Below are 18,689 nucleotides of genomic sequence, written 5' to 3' on the forward strand. Positions count from 1 at the left end.
CTTGAATAGGGCTCAGTGTGGGCGTGGGAATCCACCCACAGGAAGCGGCTTGAAGGGTCCGGGCCTGGTTCCAAGCTAGTGATCCAGCAGCAAATAATCTCCCGATCCCATTAGTGCCTGAGCCATCTCCTCCCACTAATAACTGGCATGTTTTCAATGCCGAAAGATGACTTGTGCTGCCATTTGCATCTGTAAACCTCTGTCCGTTAATGAACTAATTAATGCCCACAGCAAAGCAGCATTACTAGCCCTGTGGGGAAACTGAGGGACAGTGTTACTAGCCCCCAAGTCACTCAGCGCATCAGTGTCAGAGGCAGGAATGGAACCCAGGCGTTCCTGGGCAAGACTGTAGCAGGAGGCGGGGGGGAAGCAGCACCTCCCTTGGGGGTGTTTTGGCCTCTGACCTCTTTGCCTGCCCCCACGAGGAGTGTGATGCTGTGCTCAGCAAGGAGGGGAGGCTGCAAAAGCATCTTTCTGTGCACGTGGAGGAGGTAAGGGGGGGACCCCTCCCCCTCTAGGAAGGTGGGGAGAGGGCTGCCCTGCTCTGTGGCTCCAAAGAGCCTGTTCCCTGCCCTCCATGGGGAAAGGAGCACTGGAGCTGCCTGCGTCAGCCTATGGCTGCCCTGTCTGAGCAGGGGTTGAAAGCAGGTGGGTTGGCTGCTTCTCTTAATCCTAGAAGTAAAAGATCTAATAGGGGGGAGACATGCTGATTAACCCTTTGTGAGCCTGGGCTGTATCACTCTTGAGTAGCATGTATCCCATGACTACTGAGTGCCTGGCTACCAGCCCTCCTGCACTGGGTGTCTTGTACAAGCCATTTGTTTGTTTGTTCGTTTAATCCTTCTGCCCCTACCTCCTTGATTATTGTACATGGCCCGTCCCTGAGTGTGAAGGGGCCTGGAGGGTGGCCAGTCCCTCACAAAGGCACGTCTCTGCAGATGGCTCAGCTGGGTGACCAGGATGGCAGTGGCAAGCGATTCCACCACAGAAACTCCCTGCAGATGCAGCAGGGTGATGCCAGGCTGAACAGGTAGGGTGGGGGCTTGGGGGAGGTGGCTTGTCCTCTTTCTCTCTCCCCGTCCTGTAGCCCCCAATTCCCCTGGTGTCTAATGGGCCTTGGTGACCCCTAGCGGGGCTCTCATGGCAGCAATGAGCCCGTCATTGGTGGTGAGCCCTCTGGGGAGGGAAGCAGGAGGTAGGATTGCCCTGGTGCCAAACTGAGATCTGGGCCCCATTGTGACAGGTGCTGCACGAACACAGTGAGAGAATCCCTGCCCTGGAGGAGATAAGTGTAAATGACACCACTGACCAAGGGAGAGGGAAACTGAGGCACACAGAGGGGAAGGGAGTTGCCCGAGGCCACACAGCAGCCCAGTGGCAGAGCTGGGAGTAGAACATGGTCTCCTGACTCCCAGCCCAGTACCCTACCCACTAGACTGTGCTGCCTGCCACTGAACTGGCCAGGCTGTGGGCAGCTCTAGTATCCAGACACCCTCGCTTCTCTCCCCCGGGCACCTATCCCTGCCTTATGTTCACTACACACCCCTTTCCTTTGGCTAACTGGCCTGGGCTGTGCTGAGCCTGGCTCATCCCAGCTGGCTTGGAGCTAACCCTTGTCTATCAGCCGTGTCTCCACGTTTCTGCAGTTGCTTGGACGCTGACTGCAAATCTGCCTTCGTGCCCAAGACCCACCTGGCCAAGCACTGCAGGGCCCAGCATGGTGTGGAGAAGTCCTTCCAGGTAGTGCCTGCTGGTGGCAAGGAGTTAACGAGGTGGGGTGTTGGGTGAGGGAGAACAGCTGGTGAGTGATCTGGGGGGGCAGATGGGGGGTCTGGTCACAGGTGGCTCGAATGGGCTCTTGGACTCTGATTCCTGTTGGGTCTGATGTCCACCAGGCCCCCAGATTGAAAGGGGTGGCCCATCGCTCTGGCAGCCCAGATAGCCCCCTAGGCACAGGGTGTGATGCCAACAGAGTCCTTTCTGTGGGCTGACTCGCCCCTTCTCTGAACAGTGGCTTGGAGCAGCACCTCAGTGGGGCAGGTCTTCATCTGTTTGGTGACCCTGATGGGGGTGGGGGGCGGGGGTGAGCCTTGGCAGCAGGAGCTACGGCTAGGGGAGAGGGGGTGGGGATCGTCTCAGTGCCCCTCTCCTGGTGTAAGGGTCTGGGGGGGGCACCTCAGCATTAGCCAAGCTGTGAACAGTGGGACTTGGGGGGGGGGCAGGACCGGATACTGGGTCTCCTGAAGCGGGGGGAGACTGTTCCTTCTGTGAACACATGAGGGTGCCAGAGGTCATGGCTCTGGCTGTCCTTGTAAGATGGCAAGGGGGGGTGGCTAGCAAAGGGCCCCGTCTGGCTATGCAAAGCCTGGCACAAGTGTGAAATGATCCTCCCCAGAGGCCATACAATGCACCTGCAGAAGCGATTTCCCCCTCTGCCCTTACAGGGACCTCGAGCCTGATTTGTTACCCCTGCCTAGCCAGCGTGGGCTGGAGCTGCAGGTGTGTTCCCAGACCTTGCCTGGCCTTGCAGCCCCGGAGCTGGTTGGTGTTTGCAGGGCTGCTGGTCGGCTCAAAATGGCTAACATGAGAGCAGAGAAACTTTCCCTTCTGTGCTGGATGCTCTAAATGGCACCAGCAGATGTTTGATTCCCTGCTGCAGATGTCGACAGGCTCCTGTTAAACTGCTGGGAGCTCCCTGATTAACCCCTGGGGCATCCATGCTGCAAACACCCTTCCAGAGCCACCCAGATGCATGTGTGAGGGGCACTGGGAGGCTGGTGGAGAGGGGGATCAAAGTGCATCATGGGGGAGTTGGGTCTGGTTGACATGTCTCTTCCCCCCACCCCCCCAGTGCAGCTACCAAGGCTGTGAGTGCCTTCCAGAAAAAGAAGGCCCTCCGGGCCCATTGGACCGAGCATACCATTGTGCTGCCATTTGTGTGAGTGTCTCCTGTGCCCCTCAGGCTGGGGGTGGCCGATGCCACTAGACAGGAGCCCCCCGGTGCAGCTTCAAGCAACACCTCCCGAGGCAAGAGGGCTGGCTGAGCTGGCCAATGTCTGCTGAGGGCAGAGGATTTGCCATATCTGATATTGGGCATGGTCCCAGCCTGGATACTGAAGCTGACCGGGCCAGTGGCCTTCTCCAGCATGGTATAGCCTATATGCTGGCCTCCCCCCTTCCCAATTCACTGCCACCCATTGGCTGGATCTCTGGATTAGCCTGGGACGTGTCCTTTCAGACATGGGGAGAGCCCTGCCCCCTCCCCTCACTTGTGGGGTGTTTGCTTCGTCCAGGTGCCAGGAGCCTGGCTGCACCATGAAGTTTGCCAGCGCTGCCAAGAGGAAAGCTCACCAGAGGAAACATACCGGTGAGCGACTTTGCTGGCTGCTTTGCCCAGGGTGGGTGGGGGAGTGTTGGGGACGTGCTGAATGGGAAGCCATGGCTGCTGGCTTGACTGTCTGTGGCTCCCCATCTGCAGTGGACCTTTGCCCCCAGGCTGGGATGGGGACATCCCTTGGAGCTCCTGCTTCTCACTGGCACAGCCGCCCCCGGAAGCAGCATGCCAGTGCCTGGAGGAGAACTAGCACCTCCGTGGTGGGAGGCGCTGGAGGCCTCTGAGCACATGGCACCAGTGCCGCAGGCTGGGCTCAGCAGCCACCTGGAGACTCCTGTTGTCCTGGGGTGGCTTCTTCCAGCCCACTTCAGCATCTCTGCACCTGCTGATCCTCCTCCATGTCCTCTTCTGGGATACCGGTGCCCCAAGCCAGACTGCTGAACCGTCTTGCCCACCTGAACGGAGCGTCAAACACCTGCAGCAGCACCCTGGTAAGGCAGGGGTGTAGGGAACCCCCTCCCCTCCTCTTCCATGCAATCTGGGTACTGGAGACCAGTCTGCCTGCATTTCCCTGGGCAAGCACTGAATGGGTGGCATCCCAAATCAAACATGGCTAGCTTGTATATCAGCGAGCCGGGAGGTCACCTTATCAGCCCCAGCAGGTGGTGGTGGAGAGGTCTCCCTAGCCACAGCATGGAGAAGGGAGGAGATGTGACTTGAAGCCCAGGGCTTCCTTTCTCTCCTAATCAAGGTCTCCCTTTCTCTGGGCATCACCAGTGGGGGGGGGGCATGAATGGCTTGTGGGGGTGACTTATAGTGGAAGCAAATGATGGGGGACCTGGGGGTAGGTCAAACCCCAGTGTCCTGCTGATCTTCAGTCCAGGCTGGTCTGGTCACACCTGGCATCCTTGCACCATGCCCCCCCGGTGGGGCTTCCACCTTGCTTGGGAGGCTGGAGCGAAGAGTGGGATCGGCTGCCTCCCCCAGGCAAGTGGAGACAATTGAATCCTAAGGCTTGCCCTACCTCTTCTCCTGCCCCTGCTGTACTCCAGATGGGCTCTTCATAACCTGCCCCTCCTTCTCTGACTGATGGCCCTCCTGGGGGCTTGAGGGCTTTCAGCTGCTGCCTCTGCCCTCCCTTGGGGCTCTGGATTTTGTGGGGGCCATCGGATACTGGATATGCTGGCCTGGGGCTAGTCCTGTGTCCCTCCAGCTAGTAGAACCTGTCCCATCAGAGAGTGGCTCCAACCACCCCTCCACTCCCAGCTCTGCAGAAGTTACTTGGAAGTGGCCCTCCTCTGTCTCCACAGCCTCTCTGGGGCGGGGGTATGAATCCCCCAGAACTCCTGGGAAGAAGCCGTGCGCTGGGGTGTTGGTTCTGTCTGGGTGCTCGGCCTGTGCTCTCCCGCCCAGTGGAGTACAAGTGCCAGCTGTGTCTAAAGATCTTCAAGAAGCCAGGCGGCCTCTGGCAGCACAAGTCCTTCCACAGCTGGCAGAAGCGGGCGCTACCAAAGCCAACATGGCTGTGCCCCAAAGCTGACTGCCAGGCCTCTTTCACCACCGTCTTCAACCTGGAGAGCCACATCCGGAAGGTGCATCCGCAGCTGCTGAAATATCGTTGCTATTTTGCTGGCTGCGAGAAGGCCTTCGCCATGCGGGTGAGGAAGCAGCAGGGTCTCTAGGCACTGGGGAAGGGGGGGCATAGAGCTGAATGTGGGGGGGCTGTGAGGTATAAAGCTGGCTCTAGGCATCTTTACTAGCAGTAGCAGAAGGGTTTGTGTAGGGAGCTGGCTGAAAATGGGTTTTTTTTTCCATGGGAAAGTTCTAGGAAGTTTGTTTTTTTTTTTTGATTTGGCAAAAAATCAATTCCCCCCCCCAAACATTTAACTGGGGAAATGCTGTCATAGTACCTCATGGGAGTTGTAGTTCCATTTCCTCATGCTCCTATTGGCCTCTCTAGACAGGGCTCCCTGGGTGGACTACATCTCCCATGATGCACCATCTTCCCCCTCATGTTCAGGGGAGCAGTTGCATCATGGGAGATGTAGTCCAGCAGGTGATCCTGGCCCATAGATGAGACAGGAATCAGGAGGAACTAAACTCCCATGAGGCACTGCACTGGAATACCCAGTCAACCCTAAAATATTTGAATAAGAGGGGTTTTGGGTGGGGGGTGTCTCTGACTGGGGTAAGCAGGGATGTGTGCTGGGTGACTTATTCCTCTTTCCTTGGCAGGAGAGTCTAATCCGGCACCTGACGGTCCATGACCCCACAAAGAAGAAACTGAAGGTAATTGGCCCCTGCTGGAGTGGGTCAGTCACGGGGTCCTTCCAGAAGTAGCAAAATCTGTCACTGAAGCTGGGGTCTGGTCCCAAACTTGAGGGGGGCTTCTACCCCAGTGGGAAGTGGGATGTGACCCCCCCCCCAAAGGCTCAACCATCAGGTTAGCTGGGAAAGACCCTCTAGCATCAAACCACCACAGGGGCTGCCACGGGAGGCGTCTGCCCTGAGTGCTCTGGGAGTGCGGCTCTCTGCTGGCAGCAGGTGCAATAGAAGCTTGTTGGGGGAGGCTGGGGGATGAGGGGGGGGCCTTATAATGGGGCAAGGCTGAGTAGGGCCTAGGGTGGCAGGGTGCTGGGGGAGCCCCTGAGGGCGAACAAGGCCCTGAGCCCCGCTCCTCTCTGCAGCTGCAGTGCTGCTGGCCCAGCAGGAAGAGCCAGCAGCGGCTGGGTGCCCAGCGGCGGGTGCTGGTGGAGGAGAACCTGAACCCGCTCTTCAGCCAGAAGCTCTACGTGCGGCTCAAGCGCAGCCAGTCGGGCTTCCTGGCGGGCGAAAATGGCCCTGGGCCCCTCGCTGCTCCTGCGTGCCAAGGCCAAGCTGGAGAGCGACCTGTCGGGGCTCTTCAACGAGCGCCCCTGCCGCCACGTGGTGGAGCCCGAGGTGAACCTCAGCGCCCTCTTCCAACTGCCCCCGGCCACCGGGCCCCAGGAGGTGGCCTAGAACCAACATCCCGCCTGGGGAGGTGCCGCCTGGTGCCAGGCAGTGGGGCCCCCAGAGCTCAGAGGCTGGACTGTCCATGGCTTTCAGCTGGTATTTGCTTTAATTCTTCTTTTCCCCCTGGAATGGGTGGAGGGGGAAGCTCCCTGGGGCAGGAAGAGACTGACCCAGCCAGCTGGCAAACAAACCTCCCTTTTATGTTGGGTTTTTTCCTGCCTGGCAGAGGGTGTCTTGAGTTTAAGCAGGGGGCAGGGCTGTCCCTGACCCCAGCAAGTCTGTAGGGGGGTTTGTGTTCCAAGGACAGGCGGGGTTTGGGGGATGCCTGGCCTGTACCCACCTGCAGGGTGACAGGTGGGCCAAGCGCTGTGAGCAATAAACACTTGCTGGAAAGCTGAGCTCTTGTCTCCTCTGGTCTTTCCTCCTCTTCCCCACCCGGTCTCTAGGCTTGCAGGGCCTGCTGGGGGTGGGGGTGGGGCATGAGGTGGTAACTGTGGCCCCCCCCCCCCAGCTGTATTCTGAGGGCTGGGGGTTGCCTTGGGCTCTCCCTGGGCACTGTTACCAGGTACTGGGGCTCTGGGGAGGGGGGTCATCATGGAGCAGAGCTAGAATCCGCTTCCCCCTCTAACCATTCCTGAGCCCACGGTACAGAGACCTGACGTCTCCTGCCACCCCCTGAGCCTCTGCGGATCTCCAGTTCAAGCCTCTGAGGGGGCAGGCTGCACAGGTAGATCCCTGTAGGTCACCCATGGGAAGTGGGACCCTGTGTGGGTGGGGGTAGCCCCCCTCTTCCCCCCCCCATTGGCAGGGGCTCTGTGGATAGGAAGGGGCTGGCCACCTGGTGCCCTGCTGGTGCATTCACAGTAGAGTAGCAGGGGCAGGGGGGATGTGGATTGTGGTTGATCCAGCTCTGGCACTCCACGAAGCACTGCCTCTCCTCGCTGTCCAGGCCCGGGGGGGGGGGGGAGACTTTTCTGTCAGGGTGGGGGACAGCCCCTGGCCACAGCATGGGTGAGCTGTCTCATGCCACCTCCTGTGACCTCTCTGGGCTGGTGCATGGACCTGGCTGGCTCAGACCCTGAGTGTGAGGGGTGGGGGGGAGCTGAGGGGGGTAGTCCTGAGAGTGCCCAGCAAACAGCACTGCCCTAAATGCTCATTTGCTGAGCAGTGAGTGTAGGGTTGGGGGGGGGGGAGGTGCCCAGCATTGCTCCAAACCTTGGGAGGGCAACGTACATTGCAGGGTCTAGCCTGGGACTCCTCCTCTCTGGACAATGCAAGGGGGTGGGCCAGGCTGGCACCCAGAGGGAGCCTTGGTGCAAATAGGGAGCCCCCATTAAGCTGGGGCTCTGTGTTTAGCCCCAAAGGGCAGCCAAGCTGAGGGGCCCATGGAAGGACTCGGAGCTGCCTTGAAGGGGCACTTGTAGGGCTGGCGCGGGCGTTGTTGCTCCCCATGTGGCAAGGGTCTGCGATCCAGCTCACGCTGCCCAGGCTGAGCCGGCTGCAGGGACCTGCTAGCTGCAGCCTCCTGCCCCCTCCAGGGATGAGGGGTCTGTCTCCAGGGGGGCAGTGGGTATAGGCCAAGTTCTCTCCCCTTCCTCCCCCCTCACCTTGAGCAGGAGTGAGAGGTAGTGGGGGCATCCCCTGTTGCCTCCCCTCTCCAGCATTCCCCAGGCAGGTGACCCAGTGCAGTGGGAGCAGCTGCATCTGACTCAGCTCTCGCAGGGAGGGGCCCTGCCCTTGATCTGGGACTTGTGCTGCACCAGCCTCCCGGCCCCTGCTGCTCCCATCTCTCTGGGTCCTGCTCTTCTTCCTGGCCCCCCCTTCTCCTAGGTAGGGCTTGCCCCCCCCACCCCCTTTGCCAGGGGAAAATGAGCAGCCCTGGCTCAGGGCTGGTAGGGAATGAAGTGCTACCCCTAGGGTGTGAATTCTCCACCAGTGGCCCAGCTGAGGGTGAGCAGAAAGCAAGTGTGAAAAATCAGGACACTTTTTTTTTTTTTTTTTTGGGGTGGTGGGGGTGGTGGTATAGGTGCCTATATAAGTCATAGACTCTAGTAGGCTATCTGGTCACCCTAGGAGGTCATCTTCTTCCCCCGCCCAGCCCCCTGGTACAGATGCAGATGTGCAGAGCTGATGCTCCTCCAGCCTGACCCACAGTTGTGCCCTCTATTATCCCAGATGGGGGCTGTCCCCTACCCCCAGTTCTCTGCAAGTGCATGCTGTCTGCTTTGAGCGGGGGGGCCCCAGGGCTTTGGCCAGCTGTCAATTTGCCGCCCACGGTTCTGCTGCCACTTCTAGCACGCCAGCGCGTGTTTACCCAGTGTCGACGGATCCTAAGAGCCAAACCTGTAACTCCAAACAACCCTCAGACCCTTCCTGTGGCCATGTACAGTGCCTGGCGCACAGGGAGGCTGGACCTGCAGGGGTCCTGTAGGCCCTACAATAATACAAAGAGTAACAACAATCACTGACAACACCCCCCCCCCCAATCTCCCTTCTCAGAAGCCCTGGGTGAGCAAACGGAGTGGCTCTGGGCAGAAGGGAATTCGCTCCCGAGCCCCCTTATGCAACTGCAGGTGGTCCGGGACGGCCCCTGTGCGCTGTATGGAGTGGAAATCACCCAGTGAACACGTTGCCATTATTCCAGCCTTTGTTTGTTTCTACGGTCGGATTCTTTTTCCTTTTAAAGGCGGCTGGCGCTGGGAATTGAAACGCTTTCAGGTTGTGATGCTTTTTAAGCTGGTTTTGCCCAGCTCCTGGTGTTTGCTGCCACAGGGCTGGGATCAGGGCTGAACTCGCGAGCAGGACGGGCCACGGAGAGTCCTTGGGTGGGGAGAGCTCCAAGGAAAACCTCTCCTTGCAGCCAGTGGTGGTCCCAGTGCCCCAGCGCAGTGCATGGGGGCACTGTGCTACAGCGAGTGAGGCAGGGGGCTCAGTAGGGGGCGCTCTCCCCCAGCAGTCAGTGCAGGCCCTAGCGCCCCAATGCAGCTTTAGCCACTGTTGTGCTGAGGGAAAGGGGGGTCAGCAGGAGGCGCTCTCCTCTCGGCATCAGCACTTGCCCCAGTGGGGTGCTAGAGAGCAGGTTAGGGCCCCACCCCACTCCCCTCCCAGTCAGTGCTGGCTTGTGGTGCCAAGGTGCAGAACAGCCGGGGGGCTGCGTCTCCATCTGGGGCACGTTCCAGGCTGGAGCTGGGAGGAGGGGGTACAGCCCTGCCCTGTGGATAAGCCCCCCTGTGAGGGCAGGGGCTGTCTCCACCCCCAGCGCTCCCCACTCTGAGCCCAGCACAAGGCTGAGGTCTCTGTTTCCAGACGTGCTTGTCCCTGCCTGGCCGGAGCCCTGAGTGTGATACATCCTGACAGGTCGGGACGCCTCCCAGCTGCCCCCAGGTAAGAGGAGGGACCCAGCGCAGCCCAGAGCCCGGGCCAGGGGCCAGCTCCAGCCATAGCTGCTCCCAATCTGTCAGCCAGGGTGGCCGGGGAGAAGAGGGGCCCAAACCACAAGGAGAGCCAGCTGGTTGTGGGTAGGTGCCGGTGAGGTGGGTGTCAGGTGTGCACTCGGTGCTGCAAACGGAGGAATCCCGATGCTGCCTCATAGCGCTGCCCCTGCAAGATCCAAAGGGCCGTGCACCTGCTGCCCCAGAGCCAACCACTGGGCCCATCTTCCCTGGTATCCCACCCCTACTGCCCAGAGCCAACCACTGGGCCCATCTACCCTGGTATCCCACCCCTACTGCCCAGAGCCAACCACTGGGCCCATCTACCCCGGTATCCCACCCCTACTGCCCAGAGCCAACCACTGGGCCAATCTACCCCAGGATCCCACCCCTACTGCCCCAGCGCCAACCACTGGGCCCATCTACCCCAGGATCCCACCCCTACTGCCCAGCGCCAACCACTGGGCCCATCTTCTCCAGTATCCCACCCCTGCTCCCCTGGAGCCAACCAAGGGCCCATTTACCTTGGTATCCCCCGTCCCTGCTGCTCTGGATCAGACCAATGGGCCCATCTCCTGCTTCCCCCAGACTCTAGCAGTCGGCGATTGCTGCTGCTGTGGAAGGCAGCCCTTCTCTCTGCCCCAACAACCCACAATGCACCTGGCCAAAGGCACAGCGGGGCACATGGCTGGAGCATCAGTTCCTTCCTGACCCCTTGTGCCCTGACGCCTGAGATCTGCTTCCCTGTGAGCTGGCCCTGCCTTGTGTAGCGATAGATGTTATTAATAGCTGGAGAGCCAGCTGGTTGGGATCTGTGTCAGTGACCTCTCCCTGCAGCGGAGTGCACAGAACAGAGCCTTGCTGCCTTTTGTTGGTGCTCAATGTACTGGCCTGAAATCCTAGCCCCCCACTCTGTGACACACTCACTTGGTCCTGCTTCTTTTTGCAGTGCTGGGATCTCTCCCTTAAACTTCTCACCCCGGTTCTGCCCCATGCAGGCCTCCACCATGCTAGCAATCCGCAGGACTTTTCTGATTTCTCTGTCTCAGGATGGGTTTTCCTAGGCTCTGGCCGGGTTTGGCCAGCGCTAACTGGGATAATTTGCATGACAATTGGAAAAAAGAAAGAAAGCTCCAAATGGATTGGTTTCAGGGCTTCCCGCTTTGTCTGGCTGGAGTTCTAGGGGGGAAGGGAGAGTGCAAGTGGCTGGAGATCTGTCAGGTTATTCTGCAGTGGTTGGCCGCGGTGTCAAGTGGGGTACCCCGGGAAGAGTGCACTGTGCCTCTGGCCTTAGTCATAGAATCATAGAATCATAGAATATCAGGGTTGGAAGGGACCCCAGAAGGTCATCTAGTCCAACCCCCTGCTCAAAGCAGGACCAAGTCCCAGTTAAATCATCCCAGCCAGGGCTTTGTCAAGCCTGACCTTAAAAACCTCTAAGGAAGGAGATTCTACCACCTCCCTAGGTAACGCATTCCAGTGTTTCACCACCCTCTTAGTGAAAAAGTTTTTCCTAATATCCAATCTAAACCTCCCCCATTGCAACTTGAGACCATTACTCCTCGTTCTGTCATCTGCTACCATTGAGAACAGTCTAGAGCCATCCTCTTTGAAACCCCCTTTCAGGTAGTTGAAAGCAGCTATCAAATCCCCCCTCATTCTTCTCTTCTGCAGACTAAACAATCCCAGCTCCCTCAGCCTCTCCTCATAAGTCATGTGCTCTAGACCCCTAATCATTTTCGTTGCCCTTCGTTGTACTCTTTCCAATTTATCCACATCCTTCCTGTAGTGTGGGGCCCAAAACTGGACACAGTACTCCAGATGAGGCCTCACCAGTGTCGAATAGAGGGGAACGATCACGTCCCTCGATCTGCTCGCTATGCCCCTACTTATACATCCCAAAATGCCATTGGCCTTCTTGGCAACAAGGGCACACTGCTGACTCATATCCAGCTTCTCGTCCACTGTCACCCCTAGGTCCTTTTCCGCAGAAAAGGGTGTGCACTGGAGAGACACTGGCAGGGGATGTATCATACCCATTGCGTACAGGGCCTGGTGTTCCTGGAGGGACATTGATGGCACCCAGCGCAGTGTGTACAGTGCCCTGTGTTTCTGGGCAGACATTGATGGTACCCAGTGCAGCGTACAGTGCCCTGTGTCTCGGGGGGGACATTGATGGCACTCAGCGCAGTGCATACAGTGCCCTGTGTCTCGGGGGGGACATTGATGGCACCCAGCGCAGTGCATACAGTGCCCTGTGTCTCTGGACAGACATTGATGGCACCCAGTGCAGTGCGTACGGGGCCCGGTGTTCCTGGAGGGACATTGATGGCACCCGGTGCAGTGTGTACAGTGCCCTGTGTCTCGGGGGGGATATTGATGGCACCCAGCACAGTGCGTATCTTGCCCAGTGACTCTGACCACCCTCCCTCCCCCCTCTCCCCCGCAGTCACCAAGATCACCTGGCTCCATGAGGTCGATGGCTGACCAAGGGATGCTCCAGCCTGGTGAGTGGCGTCCGAGCTCCAGCCCAGCTCCAGACCCCCTTAGCACCGAGGCGTGTGCGTGCGGCGCACAGACCTGCTGCACCCGTCACGCCAGCCCCTCCGGGAGTCACCCTCCAAGCAGCTGCTGAGACCGAACGAGCCTCCCTGTGGCTTTGCTCCCCCATCCTATGAGTGGAAGTAAATATCAATGCGATGTGACATGAGATGATGGAAAATTCCCAGCCCAGGCTGGAGACGCTAACGCAGCCTGATGGGCCCTTGCTGCCTCCTGGCTCCTGGTACTTTTCCGTAACCCAGCCCTGACTCAGCTCCGCCCATGGGAACGCGCCTTCCCCAGCAGAAACACGAGCCACACCCGGCTCTGAGGGGCCACCCAGGCACTGCCAGGCCCGCTCTTGGCCTCTCGCTCCTGTTTACCTACCTCAGCTCCTCCGCCTGGCCTGGCACCCATGGGCCCCCCCAACTCCTGAAGCCACGCAGCCACTCCCAAGGGGTGGGAGGGTGGCTGGGCTCAGCCTGGAGCCGCAAACGTTCTCCAACAGGCCCTGCGCTCCCGGGAATGGTGCCCATGTGCCAGCTGCTCAGGAAAAGGGACCACCTGGCTTCTGTGAGCAGAACTGAGAGCCAGCGCGGAGACAGGGCAGGGGGCGGGCCGGTAGTCCAGCCAGGGGCCAAGCCAGCCCCAGAGCCAGGAGAAAGCAGGAGCAGGCAGGGAAGCCAAGTGGGAAACCCACTGCATGGCCAAAGGAAGCAAGGTGGGTGTGCCGCCTCCTGGGGAAACTGAGGCACAGTGGAGGGTGATGAGGCATTGTGGCCTCTGTGCTGGGGGCTCTTGGTTTAGCCAAAGCACAGGGCTTGGGTGCTGCCCCTGAGCCGAGTCTCCCCAGGAGTTTGAGCTGGGCAAGCCCGTGGGAACGGCCACAAGTCCCCTGCCCCAGGCTCAGCTGCAGCCCCTGGTAAAGAAAAGCCAGCAGGAGGGTTTGGAGGCGGGGTGTGGGGTATAATGGGGCCAGGACAGATCGTGGCTGGCTGCAGCCAGACGCTGGGAACGCTGTCCTCCGAGCAGCCCTGGGCAGCAAGCCAGGGGCCTGGGAAAGCAGCTGCTGGAGGAATGTCATCCCCTAGCCTGGGGGCCAGGATGCCGGGGGTCCCCAGAGGCCTGACTTGAGCTGGCTCTCCAGACAGCACAATGCACTTCTACACAGGCAGTTCCAGTCTCTGTCCCAACTCCGCTTAGCATGAAAGGGATGGTGCCACGCAGCAGTGCCCCACCCTTCTGAGCAGCCAAGCAATGCCCCTGCTTCACCACCTCAGGGCGAAGGTGGGCACCATGACACCGGCACAGAGATATGGCTCCTTTGACACATGTATGCAGAGCTCTGGGATCTCCCAACCGGGCAGTGCCTGGGACTGATCAGCACCAGCGGACTGCGCGTGGCCTGGGAGCCAGGACTCCCTGACTTCTCACCCTCCTCCCTAAGTGTCTGTGCGCACCTTTGTGCCTCAGTTTCCCCATCTGGTGCTTTGTTGCTGTCGCATGCCTGTCACTCGCTGTTCTAGGGGGGAGCTGTCTCCTCTATCGGGGTTTCTCCTTCATTGTGGCTGTTCTCAGGCCAGTCAGCCTCTCAGGGGTTTACCCAGCGCCTGTCGGCCTCGTTAGCGGGGAAGACATGCCCTGTAATTGCCAAGCAGCTGCTTGGGCTGTGAGCTGGCTCCCATCTCATTGACTCCAGTGGGGAAGGATTGGGCCATGGCAAATACAGCACCTGCTCTCTGAGTCTCACGTCTGCTCCAACAGCTGCCAGGGGGTAGAGGAAAAGGACCTGTGGGGTCAGGTCACGCTCCAGTCCCATCCACCCCAGGCAGTGCCCCTGTTGCCCTGTGCTCGCTGCCCAGGGGAAGGGCCAGGAGGCTGCAAACCTTCGAAGCACGTTGCGGACGTGGTGTCTGAACTCCCCAGAGATGGTTTTAATGTGATGTCCGTTCCTCCGAGCGCATTTCCCTGCTGTGATTCACAGCATTAGCAGCTTTGATGGCTGGGAAATGGAGCCGATCCTGCAGCTTTCATTGGGTTAGAGAGAGGTTCATAACAATCCCAGTAATCCTGGAAATGGGACCCAGTCCAAGGCCTGGATCAGAACCCCATGGGGAGGCTGGAATCTGAACCCAGATCTGAATTTGGGGTTCGGGCTTCTGGTGACCTAACAGACAAAGGGAAACCAAATTAACCCCCTGGAATGAAGGATGAATTATTAACCCTGGAATACAGTGTGGATGTATCCCCCAGCTTTCGGAAATGGGGACAGGAATGCTGGGGGCCTTGCCACAGACATGTTGAGTGCAAACAAATCGCATGTGTGGGTGTGTTTATTGGGGGGGTGTCACTCTGCTTCTGAGGGGCGTCTGAGTGTGTGGAGAGGGTGTATTTCTGTGTGTATGTGTGTGTGTGTCCGTGGGCATGTCCGTACATGTACATGTCCACATGTGTGTGCGTTAGTCTTACCCCAAAGGATGTGCTGAGCCGGGTGTTCCTCACAGCAGCGGTCAGAGCCTGACACAAGCAGCAGTGGGCTGCAGGCGCCAGACCCGCAGCTGGGAGCCAGAATCCCCAGGAGTATAATCCACGCCCAGCTGGGCTCCGGCACCTACACAAGGCCACCTACACAAGTGGGATCCAGACTACGCGACACCATGTACGCCGGGCCGGAGGCCAGAATCTCCATGTGTGCGTCACACACCCAGCTGGGGCAGATGGACATCTGGAACCCCCAGGAGTGCCAGACACACAGCGCTTGAATGCCCAGGATTACCAGATGTGCACAGCTGGAACGCCCAGGATTACCATGCACACACAACTGGAATGCCCAGGATTACCAGATGTGCACAGCTGGAACGCCTGGGATTACCAGATGTGCACAGCTGGAATGCCAAGGATTACCATACATGCATAGCTGGCCTCCAGGCTGGGACACCTGCATGACCAGATCAGGCAAACATCCAGACACCCAGTGGGCAGAGAATACAGGCCCGTACCACTCAGCGCACACCTGGCCTGGTGCCACTTGCCTCATTCAGCTACCCCCCACCCCAACCCGTTTTATCTCGCGGCCCAGAGGAGCTGCCCATACCCGGTCCTACACCGCTCTCCGCTGCTCACGGCACGGCACAGAGAGACGAGTGCTCTGCTGTCAGGGAGCCAGGCTGGACCCCTCAGTGCGGGAGCCAGGGGGCCTTTTGCTCGGGGTGGGCCGGGGCTGTGAAATATTCCAGGAGCTTTGCACAGCTGCAGCTCTCGCTGGGGCAATCTAGCACAGGGTCTGGATTGCCAGCCTCCAAGGGCTCTTCTTCTCCATAGGGCAAGGCAGTGCCCCACGCTGGTCTCTGGGAGATGCTCCAGACACCACGACCCATTCACACCTTGGCCTTTCCACCCAGCTGTGGCAGTGGGTTTTCTGGGGTGGGGGGGTCCGAAAAGGGAAATGTGGGGAAGAGCATGCTGGTCCCAAATGCTAATCAGCCTCCCCACCCCCAGTCCCTACCCCATGGCTCAGCGGTTGGCTGGTTTCAATGGGGCACAAGGCATTTAGGGGAGAGATTCCCCACTGTGACTGGGACAGGGCGCAAGCCCCAGTCTAGCTCCAATGGCCTTCCTGTGCTCGCGCATCATCACACATCACTGGAACATCCCCTGGCCCTGAGGTCACAGGGGCTCTGGCCTCATGCTGCCTCAGTTTCCCCACCTGGAAAATTCAAACTGTAAATGTCAAAAGTGGGTTTCAACCCCCTGCCCTGCCATCCAAGGTCATAAGGAGTCTGGGCGGGCAGGAGCAAGCTGAGCCATTCCAAAGGGAAAGGTCACTTGCGAAGGACGGGGCGGGAGCTAGGGTTCGCTTGCCAACACCTGCCCTGCCACTGGGGGCCAGAGCAAAGACCAGGGCGCCAGAGCAGTGTGGGGGCGGATAATGAGTGAGAGCTAAAGCCAGGCAGATACCAGGGAGATGAGCAGGTTAGAGAGTGTGTATGGGGCTGGATGGCCAGGTTAGATTAGCTAGCAGGATAGATCTAGGGCTGGATAGAGCAAGAGGTGTGGATGGGATGGGGCGATAGCAGAATAATGGATCGCTGGTACCAAAGCTCTGTGAACTGCCAAGCCCCAGAGCCAGGAAAGTGCGTCTCACCCAGCCTAGGATCGGGCCGCTGAGTCTGAGCCAAGCGTCCCCAGGGGACAAGGCTCAGGCCACAGTGGAGAAGGGGAGCTGGGGGCCTTTGGCTGAGGCCTTGGGGGGGGGTCTCTGCTCAGTCACAGTAACCTGCACCCCCCCCCAATCCCACAGGCAGGACCGGCGCTGGCTTCTACTGCTGCCCGGTGGCTCTGGCAAAGGCCGTTAAGGAGTCTGGTGCCTCCATGGCCCCATCTGCAGCCCCCAGGCTGGCTCTAGCATCGCTGGCCTGTCCCTGCTGGAACAGATCCAATTACCCGGGCTAATTAAGTCATCGCTCTGCTGTCACCAGCTGCCTGCCTCGCTGTCCCTTCCCTGGCATGGCTTTGTTAGTGGACAGTTCAGTTCCTTCCCGGCTGAGCCGCGATCCTGGGCCGCATTCAAGGAGCTCAGATCTCTGCACCCCCCCCGCACAGTTATCCCGGGCCCCTCATTCACTCCGCAGCCCAGGGCCCCACCCCCACCCCAGGATCTTCTGTTTAGAGCAGGTGGCTGGGACTCGGGCCTCCTGGGTTCTAGTTGCAGCTCCAGGAGGGGAGTGTGTCTAGTGGTTAGAGGACTAGACTGCGACCCGGGATCAAGTCCCTGCTCTGCCACAGACTCCCTGTATGACCTTGGCCAAGTCACTTAGCTTCTTTGTGCCTCAGTTTCCCATCTGTATGAAGGTGATACTAGCCCTGTCCTGCATCCCGGCAGTGCGGCATTAAAGCACGTGAGGTGCTCAGGGTAACAGAGGCCATATAAGCTAGATAGGGACTAGAGCAGGCACCTGCTTGCCAGGACTCCTGGGTTTTATTCCTAGCTTTGCTACTTATTACCTGTGGAACCTTGGGCAAATTAGGGGACTGCCCCCCCCCCGTTCCTCAGTTTCCTCATCTGTAAAATGCCTGCTATGGACTTGCAACAGGTTATTAGGACGAACGCCGAGCCTTGCTGGGCTACACCCTGGTGTTCTTCCGCATGCAAAGTCTCTCTGGCGTCTTTGGGAGCCAGGACTGAGCCAACGCTACACACACCCCCTCCAACCCCCCGGCCCAGTCAGCACTGAGGAGGACATGCTGGGCAGAGACATTGTGGGGGCTTTTTTGTAATCCTCTCATCAAGCTGGGACAAAGCAGCAGGAGCAAGGCCAAGCTGAGCGGGCACTAACCTTGCTCGTGCCTGGGACCCTGTAGCCTCTCCCACAACACAGCGAGGTTAAGTGACTTGGCCAAGGTCACCCAGGGAGCCAGGATCAGAACTCAGGAGGCCTGATGCCTAAACCGCTTGCCCTAAGCCAAAACTCCACTCCTATCGAGCTATGGGGCTAGAACCCAGGCGTCCGGCTCGCCCACGCCCGTACCCTAACCCTGCCACCACCTTCCCATCCAGAGACTGGAATCGAACCCAGGCATCCTGCCAGAGCAGGGTCGTGATGCTGCAGGAGGAGGGTGCAGGCCCAGCAACCATCCAATCCCGCCACGCTCTCAAAATCGCTCAGACAAAGGCTCCCCGCAGGCCAGCCTATCTGCACGGCCCGGGACGCTCAATGGATGATGGAGCGACATGTGCCCTCCCGCCCCCCCAAATTACCTTGGAAGACGCCCTAGTTCTGCTGCGTGCCAGGCTGGGGGGCTCCCGTGGCGTGGCCAGGAGCCAGGCTGCCACCTCGCGCTGACTGAGGCCGGGGATTCGTGAAAAACAGTGACTGGGCAGCCCCTCCCAGGCTCTTAGCACGAGGGTGTGAGGCCTTTCTGCGTGCCCCGGCCTCACGCACGGGCTCCTGGGGTTGTTTGCTCTTAGCTCGGCACCGAGAGCCCAACTCCACGAGGCTGGGATGGCGCAGGCAGGTGCTCTGCTAATTCCCACCCTGCTACTGATCGACGCCCCTCTGTCTGACCCCCCCCCGGTCCCAGACCCGCCACAGGAGCCAGTCCCATCCTGGGTGCCATGCACTCCTGACAATGCCCCTCAATCCCACCCTGGAGTCCTCTGCTAGTCCAGCCCCAGGCTCCTCACCCCCCAGCTCTAATACTGCCCCTCAAGCCCCCCCACTGCCCCCCCCATTCCAGTGCTGAGTTCTTCCCACCCTTCTAACTCAGCTTGGCCCAATGCTCCACAATCCTGTCCCACACCCCCAGCTTTCTTGCTGCTCCCTCCAGTCCCACCCCACAGCCCCCCTCCACACTGGGCCAGTCCTGCCCTGGGTTCACTTGATCCTGGT

General features: G+C 59.4%; 1 pseudogene; it reads left to right on the forward strand.

Annotated features, from left to right (window-relative positions):
- Nucleotides 1-166: 166 nt before the first annotated feature.
- On the forward strand, nt 167-6,486 carry LOC119849194 (annotated as a pseudogene).
- The last annotated feature ends 12,203 nt before the right edge of the window (nt 6,487-18,689 follow it).

This window comes from Dermochelys coriacea, chromosome 27 (genome assembly GCF_009764565.3).
Source record: "Dermochelys coriacea isolate rDerCor1 chromosome 27, rDerCor1.pri.v4, whole genome shotgun sequence".
In the NCBI taxonomy this organism is placed as follows: Eukaryota; Metazoa; Chordata; order Testudines; family Dermochelyidae; genus Dermochelys; species Dermochelys coriacea.